Raw genomic sequence first — 12,224 nt, 5'->3', positions numbered from 1 at the left:
TTATTAAGGCTTCTCAGAAACCACAGGGCATGACCCCTCTGGGTCATGGAACAAGGGAGCAGCATCCAGCGAACAAACAGAGGCTAACGTTACATTTTTCACTTCATTTAGGAAACCTGGTTTCTAATTATAGGGTTTGTTTAATGGCAGCAGTGAGTTGTGCTTCACTCAAAGCCAGCCTGCCGAGAGCAGGGGCTGCAGGGAGGGGAGAGGGGATGGACCCTGGTGGGGGCTGGGAGATGTCAGCTCTGCTCTGGCTTCCAGGAGCACAGGATGGGGATGAGCTCAGTACTTGTGAGCATAACGTGCCTGACACAGTGAGGGGTGCAGGGGTTAGATGTGGTGTGACAGGACTTTGTGCCCAGGAAGGAGCCCCAGTGTGTCCCTGGGGACATGCCACACATGCTATCCTCACTTAGTGCCCTGCACCAAGGCTTATCTGCAGCAGGAGGATGCCCCTGCTGCGGAGCAGCACATGGCAGGGCTGTGCTGTGTGCAGTTCTCTTCATACACTAAGGCTAGCTGGGCTCAGTTCTGTGCTCCAGTGACTGCCAGCAGACCTGTGGGGAGCTGGCTGCTCCTGCAACATGACAAAATCAAGGCTTGTCTTGCTTTTAGGGCCACTGGATCTGTGTGTGTGAAGGAATTGAAACAAGCAGGGGTTTTCTTTACCTCATTCCTCTGCCAGCAGCCCCAGGAAAGCCTTTTATATTCCTGGCCAGGTATCTTAATAGTGGCTCTGGCTGCTTAGAGGACACCAGCTGGTTCTCTTCCCTGGGTTTGGGCATGCTGCTGGCAGGTTCAGGCACTGCCATGCCAGTCTCTGTTCTCCTGGCTTATGCTGAGCATCCTCTGGGTCTGTGCTGGTGGCTGCTTTCTCATGCCGTGTCCTCACTACACTGGGCAGCACTGGCCTGCCAGCCCTGCTGTCGCCACTGGGATCTGCAGGGCTGAGCAGGTGATAGCTCCTCCGTTTGTCTGTTTCCTGATGACTTAACTGTGATGCGCATTGCTGCAGGGTGCCTGGGATGGAGGGAGCTTGAAAGTGTGTGTGTGTGTGTGCGCTGGTGCAGACAGCACAGTTCGGTTCCCTGCTTCTCTTTGCTATGGCCGGCAGGGCAGCAGCCGCCCAGCAACTCCCTCCCTCGGCTGAACAGTGTTGCTGGTACAGTTCCTCTGCACTGGTTTTGCTCTCTTACTTGCACCAAGGGGCACTGATCCCAGAGCCAGCTGGCCCAGCTGGGTGCCTGGTCAGCTGCTGCCTCTCCTCCTCACCTCTTCAGCTCCCAAAGAAACTTATCAATTCTCCCTCTTTCCAGCAGTGAGTGTTTTCTCCAGCAGCTGAGCAAAACCAGGCCAGCTAGTTCAGAGAAGGCTTTGCCAGATTGCTTTCTTTCACCTCCCCAAGGTGAGCTGGATGACTCTGAGGACCATCTCTCTGCCAGCCACAAGTTTATTTTCCAGCTCTGATATTCCAGAAGTGCCTGCACCCAGAGCTGTGCTGGGCTAGTAGCTGCCTGGTTTCAGGGGCACGGGACTAGTGGGGTAGGTGGCTGGTGGCCACCCACACCCTCAGCATCGGAGGGATGTCTTGGAGGGTACACAGAAATGCTGCAGGGACATTTGGCTCCTGTGGCAGGGGCTTTGGTGCTGAGATGATGCATGAATTTGAGCAGGTGGGGAGCAGAAGGGACACCAAGCACTCCATGCTGTCCCTGTACCAAGGCACAATGGCTGAGGGGCCCCAGTCCCTGCTTTGCGGATGTCGCCAGTTCCCAAGCTCAGGGGTCCAGGGCTGGCATGACCCCTCTTCTTTCCTGGCCCCTCTGGGATATGTTGCTCTTGGAGTTCCTGCACTGCCAGACTCTGTGTTTGTCTGCACCAAGGCTGGGGCAGGGCACACAGGTCCCTAGGCACCACGAGTGCTCAGCTGCCGCCACCACCACCACTGCACCTATGCATGGCTCAGGAACAAGATCCTTCCCATGAGTCAGAGAACCTCTTGGGGTGTGAGACCCTGGAGATCAGCCCTTTGATATCCCCCAGGAAGTGACATCACCTTGGAAAACTCAGAGGAGAATCCCTTGGTGGCCTCCAGTTGCTTCCCAACTTTCCCTTTGTTATCACTTGCTGCAGAGGATCCTGCAGCAGCTGCTTCCTCCTCCTTTGGTGCTGTAGTCCACCGCTGGCTCCAGTGCCTGGGGCGACAGCACACCTTGCAAAACACCGTGGCCCCAAGGTGCTCAGGGCAGCACAGTGGTGTCCCCAGCAGAGCTGACCCCCTTCCTTGCCATGCTAGTGTCTGAGAGCCCATGCAGGAGGATGAAGGGCGCTTTGGTGCTGGGTGTTTCCCTTGCAAGCTGCCAACTGCTCGTTAATGGGGCCCCAGTGCCGGCTGAAGGCCATACATGGACTCGTGGTCCACGCCGGGCCGGGAGGGGTTTGGGCTGGTGCAGCCCTGCGGTGATGGAGCTCCTCATGCTGCTAATACCCAGGGAAAGGTGCCACGTGCATTCAGCCCTGGCCTTGTCACGGCCCCGTGGGGGTCCCAGCCCCACCAGCACTCAGGGCTCCCACCCTGAACACACAGGCAGCCCTGCTGAGAGCCCCACAGTCACCAAAATGCCTTTTTTTCCCAGGCCAGATGGAGCTTTTCAAAGTAATGGGAATCACGAGCCACCTCCAGCTGGGCCAGGGAGCATCTCCGCTTCCTTCCCCGGCTGGTGGGACAGACGCCAGCACGTCTCCAGCTCCCCAGCCCTGCAGCCAGCCTGCCCTGCCGGACCCTCGCCCCAGCACCGGTGGGATGCTCATTTTCCCCCTGTGCACAGTCCGGGGCTGGGAGGAAGTCAGTTACTACAAACAGCTTTCTCTGGGCGGGATGGCCTGGGTTCCCAGGCGCGCCGCTGGCAGCCAGCGCAGCCCTGACCGCTCTCCTCCCCCTGCTCCCCCCAGCCCTCCTTCCCTCGCTCCCCCTCTCCGCCTTAATGACTTCCACATGGGCCTCTGGCATCCCAAGCCAAGCCTCCCAGCATTGTCTGAAATCTCCAAATTTAGAAGAAATATGAAAATTGTCAAGCAGCCCTTCCTTAGGGGGTAAAAGCAACACTGGGCTGCGCGGCGGCGGGTCGCGGCGCGGGGGCCACGTGACGGCACCCCAGCCAATGGATCCCCTCGGCGCCCCTGACAGCAGTGCCCGTCGACAGCCTGGCCTCCTCCTGCAGCTCATATAAGGTAAAAAGAAAAAGATTTTTCCAGCTTCTGAGCAGCCTGGAAGGAGTTTTTTGCTGAGGGCTTCCATGCCAGCCACTTAAAAAACCCAGCCTGGCAGCGCCGTGGTCCCAGTAGCGGGTTATAATGTGCCGGGAGGAAGTGGCAGGCGTGTGTCTGTGCCCCACGGTGCCCCACCGCAGGTATGGGGAAGCAGGTAGGTGCCCACGGATGGAGCGAGCTGCTGGATGCATGGGAAGGCACGCTGGTTGCATGGGGTGGTGGAACGGGGTGGTTGGTGCTGAGACTCCATGGCAGCATGGGTGCTTCTGCTCTGCTTGGTGCCCATCCTGCAGGAGGCAGGGGAAAGCAGGGCTTCTCCAGTGTACCCTTCTGCCAGCCATGGCATACTCAACCCAGACAACTTCAGGGAGGAGGGCAGGGCTACCTCGACCCTAGGTGCATGAGTACAGAGGACAGGGGCAGATGAGCAGAGGATGGCCACGAGGTGCTGGCAGGAGAATCCTCTGGGCATGGTGCTGGCAAGGAGTGGCTGGAGCAGCCTCAAGGCCAGGGGGTCCTGAGCAAAGAGGTTCCTCACAATCTGTCCCTACAGCTCTGCCCTGAGAGAGCGACTTGGTGGGGCTTGTCCAGATTTTCTGAGGCAGGAAAAGGCCCTCCCAGGGCTTGGGGGGGGGAATTTTTGTTCTCCTCTGTGTGTGCCTAGGATGGAAACAACGGGAAGGCAGAGGCAAGCCCGGGCGGGCTCCCTGCGCAGCTGAGACCATGCGCTGCTCACTCGCCTCCTCTGGCCGCCTGTGCTGCTGCCGCTTTTTGGAGCGGACAGGCTGGGGAGGGGATGAGGCTGGGGCCCGCTGCCAGAGGCTCTCAGGGCACTGCAGCCACCCTACCCAGCGTACTCACACTGACCAAAAGCATCCTGCAGCCTTCAGCTCTCAGGACTCTGATGCCAGCCCAGCCTGTGCTGCTCCCTTGCTCTGCTTCCCTGGTCACAGCCTCTGGCCAGCACCACCAGCAAGCTACCACCCTCTGGCATTTCCCCTGCTCCACTGCTCCCTGATTGAATGATTGCCACATCTTCATCCCCCTGGAACTGCAGAAGCAGCTGCTGAGTGTGGTCATGCTGCCCATGGAAAGGGTGCAGGGTCTGCAGCAGACAATGGCAGGACTGCCAGACCTAGGTGGTGTGAGAGGATGGACATAGCTTGTTCCAAGAGGGCCAGGAGCTCAGGCCTTGCAATGGCTCCCCGAAGCTTTCCAGATCATGCTTCCTCTGCAGGGCATGGTGCTGCCCTTTACCTGGGTTATGGCTGGCTCCACGTTGTGCCTCCAATTCCGGGGCAACAAGCAGAGTCTGTGCCCTCCCAGCGCAATACCTGGGGCCACGGTGCTCTGCAGGCATGTGGCAGCAAGCTGCCTTGTCCCCCCTGCCTCCCTCCTCTGCAGGGTGGTTTCCACTGCCTCAGGCTCAACCAACAGTTGTTGCTCGGGTCCGGCACAAGGAAATTGGGTCCAGCCAGGGTGCAACCCTATCTCTAGGAGTGCAAACTCCTGAGAAGCAGGCTGTGTCTCTCTGCAAAGGGGTCATGGCATTAACGAGGGCACTGTAACCTCTTAGGGCAGCTGTGGCCACCATGGTTTCTGTCCATGGCCATCTTGATGCACCTCAAGGGCTTCCCTCTGTTGCTGGCTGCTCCCAGGACAGTTGCAGCATCTTGGCACTGGGGTGCTTCACACGGAGACAGAGCACCACCAGTGCAGCATGGTCTGGGTCCCCCTTCTCAGTGGCAGTGTCCCTGGCAGGGGTTTTATTCTGCCTGTGCCTGGCATCTGCACACTGGCCCCAGAGCCCTGCTGAAGACCACCACCATTGCACCTCCACCACTGACTGATGGGAGAGGAGTTAATTTCCAATGAACTCAGGCAGACCTCTCCACCAAAGGCTTCCCAAGCAGTTACCAGCAGGAACTTGGGAAGGTTGTGTCTAGACTGGCCACAGCTCTGAGCAGCTGTGAGTGGCATTTCCCTCCATGCTTGTCGAGATGCAGTCTGCAGATGATTAAGGGCTTTTATTTTCCTTTTCTTACTATCCTTTCCTACCCAAGCTCCAGCTTCATTCCTAATCAGGCTTTTCTGAGGCTTTTTCCTCTGCAACCCTAGTGAAACTCGCCTTTCCTCATCCTACTGCTCCACTTTTCCTGGGGCTCAGATGGGGACAGCCAGTGCCTGAGGCCTGGCAGTGTAGCCTGCCGTGAAGAGGGCCATGATGAGCCGTGCCATCAACCCGAGGCATGCTGTGCCTCCTGGCAGCGGTAGGCAGGTGTGCGGGCACTGCGCTCTGCTGCTCACTGCTGTGCCATGGTGAAGGCAATGGCGGTGGCATGGCACAGGCACCCTGTAGGCAGGAGCACAGTGGGCCAATGCTGGCCACTGGGTGCCAGCTGAAGACCCCAGCATGCTCCCTGGGGCAGTCCCAGCACCTGAACCTGTGTGGGGAAGAAGGAATACAAGCTTGTCCTCATGGGCGAGAGGAGTTGAGCAGCAAATGATGAGGCAAGAGGCTGGAAATCTGGGCTCTGGAGCCATTTCACCATCCTTTGACCTCAGCCAGGAGCACACAGAGGAGGCAAGCAGAGCAGATACTGCGCAGGGGGAAGTTTCGGCTCCATCTAAGGGGGTGAAGCCCAGTGCATGTCCTGTGGTTGCAGACCAGCGGGTGCTGGCTGAGCAGTTGCTGCTCCTGCAGCCTGAACCCCTTTGTCTGCCCAAGAACATGTGTGTTCACAGGGTTCACTTCAGCTCTACCTGGCTCTGGCCTCCCCTGGGCACTGGGGATGTGCTGCGTGCCCCTGCTGTTGGGATGTTGTCAGGAGTCAGGGCAGTGTCTGCCTGCTGGCAGTACACACCAGCCAGGCTCAGGGAAGTCACAGGGAGTAAGGTCTCTTTCTCCCCTATCAGCCACCAAGGAGGTCACTGTCTGGGAGGTTCCAGTGCTTCCCCCAGCCCCTCAAGGTATAACATCCCTTTGGCTCAGGGCAGGCACAGCAGGTTTGGGACCAAGCTCATACAGCATGGTCACAGATTCAAAGGGCAGAGACTGGAATCGGGACCCACGTGGAGCCAGGGATGTGGTTACCTGAGGGGAACTTTCACTTTTCTATCCCACACCCCAGCAGTGCCAGCCTGGTCAAGGAAAGAAGCTGATGAGTGCCCCGGGCTGCCCCGGAGACAGACAGGCACTCTTATTATCACTGACAGCCAAATCCCTACTCAGCCCGTGCAGCAGGCAGAGCAGAGCACAGAGCTGACGTAACCATGCAAGGCTGTGCCAGCACCAACCTGAGGGAGAAGCAGTGGCATCAGGGCAGAGCTGGCTGCATAGCAGCGAGCAGGGAGCCCATCTGCAGTGCTGGGGCAGCAACATCGGGATGCAGCTGCTGTGAGTCAGCATCTTTCCGCTGCTGGGTAAAGGTGAAGGGTGCTGGTTTGTGCTGCTGGCCACACTGCCCATTGCAATGAGGAGAGGGCCTTTAGAGGCCTAACAAGCCCCTAGGGTAGTTTCATGCAGCATTCAGCTGGGCTGAGTGAGAGGCAGACAGCCTGCCCAGACTCTGTTTGACATGGGACACTGAGGCATGAGGTGCTGAGCACCAACATCTTCCCCATCCTGTTCCTGAAGTAGGGAAGCGCAGTGCCACACAGTGCTGGAGCTGCAGGAGATGGTCAGCCTGCTGGGAGGTGACATGCTGGTGGAGCTGCTCAGGGCATGGCCAGCTCTGCAGGGCATCATCCTGCTCACAGCCACAGGCAGTGCTACTTGCCCCCCACATTGGCTCCTTGTGAATCCTGGGGGCTTGGCCCCGGCCGAGGTTGTGTTGGGATGGGGGTGTGAAAGCTCTGTTAAGCCTCTTCTCCAGCAGCTGCGGGGAGGTGGGATGTGCTGGAAATGCTGGAGGCTTCCCACCCTGGGGCAGTAGGGTCTGTAAGTACTGGCCAGCAGCATGCAAGCAGCCAGGTCTTTGTCGCAAGACTGGTGGGAGGGAGCACATCCCCTGTTCTGCAGGGACAGTCCTGTCCTGGTGGACAACAGAGCTGGAAGGTAATGAATGACACTGCCTCTCCCTAGTCTACCTCTCCCAGCAGAGGCTGGGAGGTGAGTACACAGCTTCCCTTGGACAAAAAATGGCAACAGACAGGGCCTGAGCATGGGGCTGTGTAGCACACTGTGCCACACATGGGGCAGCTGAGCTGTAGCTGGCAACACATCACCCTGACACTCACTGTGGGACCGACTTGCTGGTCACTGGTGCATAGGGCAATGTCTCTTTCAGCCTGGCTTTCTTATCCTCGTTGGGATCCCTTGTTGCAGATCTTCCCTTCCCCCTCCCCACCCTTTTCATCTTTATTTTGTAAATTTGATGGTTTTATTGCCCACCTCTAACCCCCATGAGCCTGGCTGCAGCTGAGCAGAGGCACTGCTCATCCCACTAGCCCTACCAAGGGTCTGCCAGCACTGGAGACCCCAGACCCACAGGCATTGCAGGGAAGAAGTGCTTGAGTATCAGTCCTGATGAAAATTTTGTGCTCTATTTTTTCCCTCCTTACTGGGAGCTTAAGCAATTTAGGGCATTTTCTTAGAGCATCATTTCCTGCTCAGCTAGGTGGGCAACAGGCAAGGCTGGGAACACTGGGGCTTGAGAGGGAAGTGATTTACAGAGTGGGCTCCACTCATGTCCAGACGATGCTGCACACACACCCCCACTCCCCCTCTCCCTTACTGGAGCAGAGATAAGATGACAAAGCCCAGACAAGCAGTCAAGAGCGCCAGCAGCTTAATAAGCTCCAGCCACACCATGTCTGTGTCTCCATGAGAGGAGAGGGAGCCTTGCTGCTCCCTGTCTGCTCTAGCTCCATGATCTCTGCTGGCCTTTCATGAGCTCCTGCATACCCACCATGCTGAGGGGCATCCCCTTTGCCAGCTCCTTTGTTCAGCTTGGGCTGGAAGCCAAGGAAGAGCATGGTAAGGACCAGAGCCCAGGGAGTGAGGAGGATGCTGGAGCAGCCACCCCACACTGCTTGAGAACAGTGTCCGTGGGGAGCTCTCCCTGCAGCATTCTGGGTTCCCACCAGCCCTTCCCAGCAAGAGCTGGAGGCCAGTGACGTGACTGCCTGTCCCCACTGGGACTTCACCCCTGCACCACTTCCTCTGGACCAGGAATGTGACGTGTAAACAGAGGCGGGAGGGCTGCTGACGGACCCGCTCCCACGCTCCGTGAGCCTCAGGGCCAGCACCAGGAGCACCACAGCCCTCACCAACAGGCTCCCCACACCTTCCAGTGGTGAGCTAGGGACAGGTCTCAGGGCTGTGCCACCCCATGAAGGAGAGGGCAATTCTAGGAGGGGGAATCCAGCTAAGACTGGGGACATGTAGTTGGCAGGCTGCGGGCTGTGTGCCTTGGCTCTTACTTGCCATGCTTCTTCCAGCCAGTACTCCCTTTCCTGCCACTCCTGCCCCTCTGGAGGCCCTTTCTTATCCCCAAGCCAGGCTCTAGTATTGCCTGAACACTCTCAGCCCCTCGCTCCAGCAGGTGACACCAGCAGCTTTGCAGGAACCAGTGGGTTCTACATGGCAGCACTGGACTGAGCACAGTGGTGGCCAGGCAGGGATGGTGGGCTTCATCCCCCACCCCAGGGTGACAACAAGGAAGATATCAGCTCGTGTTCACTGCTCAGAGGTGGCAGAAGCCTTGTCTATCCCCGAAGTTTCTTCTACCATCTCCACCATGCCACCACCCTGTGCCTCAAGTGGAGCTCAGAGTTGCCCACAAAGACATCAAATTAGGTGATTTCTCCCTCACTCTGGCACCAGGAGAGGGGCCGCCTGCCTGGCAGGAGGAAGGAGCACAAACCAGATGCACTCTCTCTTCTGCATCCATCCACTGCTCCCAGCCCTCTAAACCTGTTCCTTTGTTCTTGGCATAATTTATCCCAGCAAAACCCAGCAAGAGAGAGCAGCATCCCCCTGGGCCCCCTTGGCTCACCCCCAGCATGGGAGATGGGGGCCGCTAGGTCTCCAAATCTGCCTTTTTGACCATAAAAGGGCAGGCACGCTGCAGCCCCGGCTGGAGGATGGGAAAGGGAAGGCAGAGCTATTTATAGCTAAGCATCAGGACCTCAGCCTGAACTCAGGGTTAATCAGCCTGTGACCAGATTAGGATCTCCCTTGGCCCCTCCATTTTCTCATAAACCTTTGATTTAATACCAGCGCTGGTGAGGGAGGAGGGAGGAAGGGAGAGAGGAGGCACCTCTCCTCTGTGCAGGCCACTGCAGTCTGTAAGAAAGGGAATGGAGATGCTGTCAGACAGGATGGAGATGCTGGGAGAGCTGGAAGTCCCCAGTGGGAATGAGCATTGGAGCTGTCCTGCCACGGTGCCACAGCAAGTGGCATCCCTGTGCAACCACTGCCTACAAGGGACACCTAACAGGCAGCAGAAGCTGCTTTGGGGTCAGTCCCTGAAATTTCTGGAGAGTTGAGTGAGCCCTTTTAGCAAGAGCATGCTCCACTTCAGCACCCAGGAGGGGACACCTTGGGGGGTCCTTAGGCAGGATTTACCTTGCCTGGTATCAGCCAGCAATGACTCCCTCCACCAGTGAGAGGTGGCACATCAGGGCTGCTCGGGTAGTTGATGACCAGAGTCAAATCAAAGCTTAGCTGGGGCAGGGATGGAGCTGCAGTGCTGATGTAGATCAGGCCTTTAGGGGCCAGGAGGAGAGGAAAGGGCAGCTGCACAGGGCTGGGCATCACCCAGTACCTTCTGCCCTTCTTCAGGCAGCAGTGCACCCCTGAGCCACTCGAGAGGTATGGCTTCTGGCCAGGGGGTTCAAGCTTCCTTCAAAAGCCCAGGTCTCGCCTTGGGGCTGGTCTTGCATGTCTGGGGAATTTCAAGGAGGAAACAAATCCCAAGCACTATTTAAAAAGGACATTTCCTGCAGAGGCAGCATGCTGGAGAGGGGAAAGGGCGCTGTGTTGTAACCGCGGGGAGGGCCGAGCTCTGACGCAGCCCAGCACTGCTGGGGAGGCAGCTCTCGGCCACCAAGCACTCACCCGTCTGCTCCATCCTCCCGGCACCCACGGCAGAGGCAGGGCGGGCAAGCAGGGACAGCGGCTCGGCAGAGGCGAAGGCTGGAGGTGAGCAGCGGGTAGGAGCAAGGGCGAGGCCAGGCAGAGCTGGTGTGATGGAAGAAGGACCTTGGGGACTGTCCTGGGTGAGCACACTGTGCCCTAGGTACCCCCAGGAGAGTCCTGGCCAGGGGATATGGTGGCAGCTGGTGGCTGCCGCAGGGTGGGCAGGACCAGGAGTCCAGGAGTCCAGGGTGGGCAGGACCAGGAGTCCAGGATGGGCAGGATCAGGAGTCCAGCCATTTGCTATCCTGGTGTCTTCTGAAGCCACTTGGTGTGTTTGCACCCACGCAAGTGAGAGGACAAGCAGCCTGGGGCTATAAGCTCTCCTGGCAGGCACTACTCAGGGGACACCGGTGTCCTCCAGCATAGAGGTTCCCCAGTAGCAACGTAAGGGCTGGGAAGTGGGGGGTGACAGCCTCCTTTTCTCAGGAAACTAGGAGTGGAGAGAAGGGGCAATGGGCAGGCCCTGCAGCACTGGCTTTTATGCCCATCTTAGGGACATGTGACAGGGACACTGAAGTGAGGCTGGGGGAGCCTCTCTTTCCGTGAAGACCTCCCCTTGGACAAGGGTGGGCAAGCTCTGCAGACGTTGTGCCTCCAGCCCCGTGGGGTGTGCAGCCTGGTGCATTCCTCCAGCCTCTTTCAGTGTTTTTTCACCACCTCCCCAGGGACTGCAGCTGAGCTCTGCCAGCCTCACACCACAGGGGCAGAGAAGGCTCTGTCCTGTCTTTTCCCACCAAGACCAGGATGGGGACAGGGAGAGGACAGGACAGGGGATATCCCCAGGCCCCACTGTAGGACACCCTGCATTCCTGGGGTCCTGCCAGCTACCACTGGGAAAGGAGTATGTGGGCTCCACGCACACATGGCCTTGGGCTTCATGCACACACGGCTTCAAGCGATGAAAAGGAGACCTTTAAAGGGGCTACTGTAGTGTTTCCTGTGTGCACAGAGTTAGCATTGCTGTCCTCAGACCCATGGAGTGCTGGGCATCCAAGAGGGCACCATGGCAGCTGCCCAGGAAGGGACTCAAGAGCTTGCAGCTCCACACCAGTCCATGCTCAGCTCTGCACCACCACATTGACTGCCGTACTCTGTCTTACAGACTTGTCAGCCTTGGGAGGCCCTGGGGACATCGGAGCTGCTGAAGGCATGTGATGACTATACAGCTCTAAAAACAAGGCCAGCAATGAGATGAGCACAGCCAGTATGCTGCCAGCACAGGCATCTCACATCCTCCTTCCCTGGGCCCAGGCATACACGTGCTGTGGGGAAACCTGCCCCTGTTCCCAGGAAAACAGGGGGCTGGCTCCTAGTGCCACATGTTGCTCCTTGCTAAAAGCATGGCAGTCCCTTCCCAGGCATGTGCATAGGGCTGGGGCACTGCCCAGAGGGCTGCGTGGTAGGGCAGAGGCTCTGCAAAGGCATAGGGTGGCAGGAGGATTCCTGTGGCACTTCCCCTGGCTCTTGGTCCCTATGGCTGTTCTCACACTTGGCTGGAGCTCAGGACTGGACTGAACATGGCAGATCTGGTGACAACCTTGTACTAGCCAATGCTGCTCCCAAACTTCATTCCCAACTGACAGCTGCTGCAAGCCTAGGGCACCACGGGGCTCTTTTACCCACTCTTTTCTACCAAGAACTGGCTGTAGAAGATGAGGGAGCCCAGGACACTGCACCGAGGCAGGTTCTACCCCTGTTCCCAGCTGAGTGCACCCAGGCGGGGGGGGTGGGGGGGCTGGTGCCGGATGCAGAGGCTCACACAGCAGAGGCACCATCTGCTTCTCGTCAGGCTGCTGAGAGCACCATG

Source organism: Pogoniulus pusillus, chromosome 22, assembly GCF_015220805.1.
Source record: "Pogoniulus pusillus isolate bPogPus1 chromosome 22, bPogPus1.pri, whole genome shotgun sequence".
Lineage (NCBI taxonomy): Eukaryota > Metazoa > Chordata > Aves > Piciformes > Lybiidae > Pogoniulus > Pogoniulus pusillus.
The sequence above is the reverse complement of the archived record's forward strand: the minus strand, read 5'-3'. Positions refer to the sequence as shown.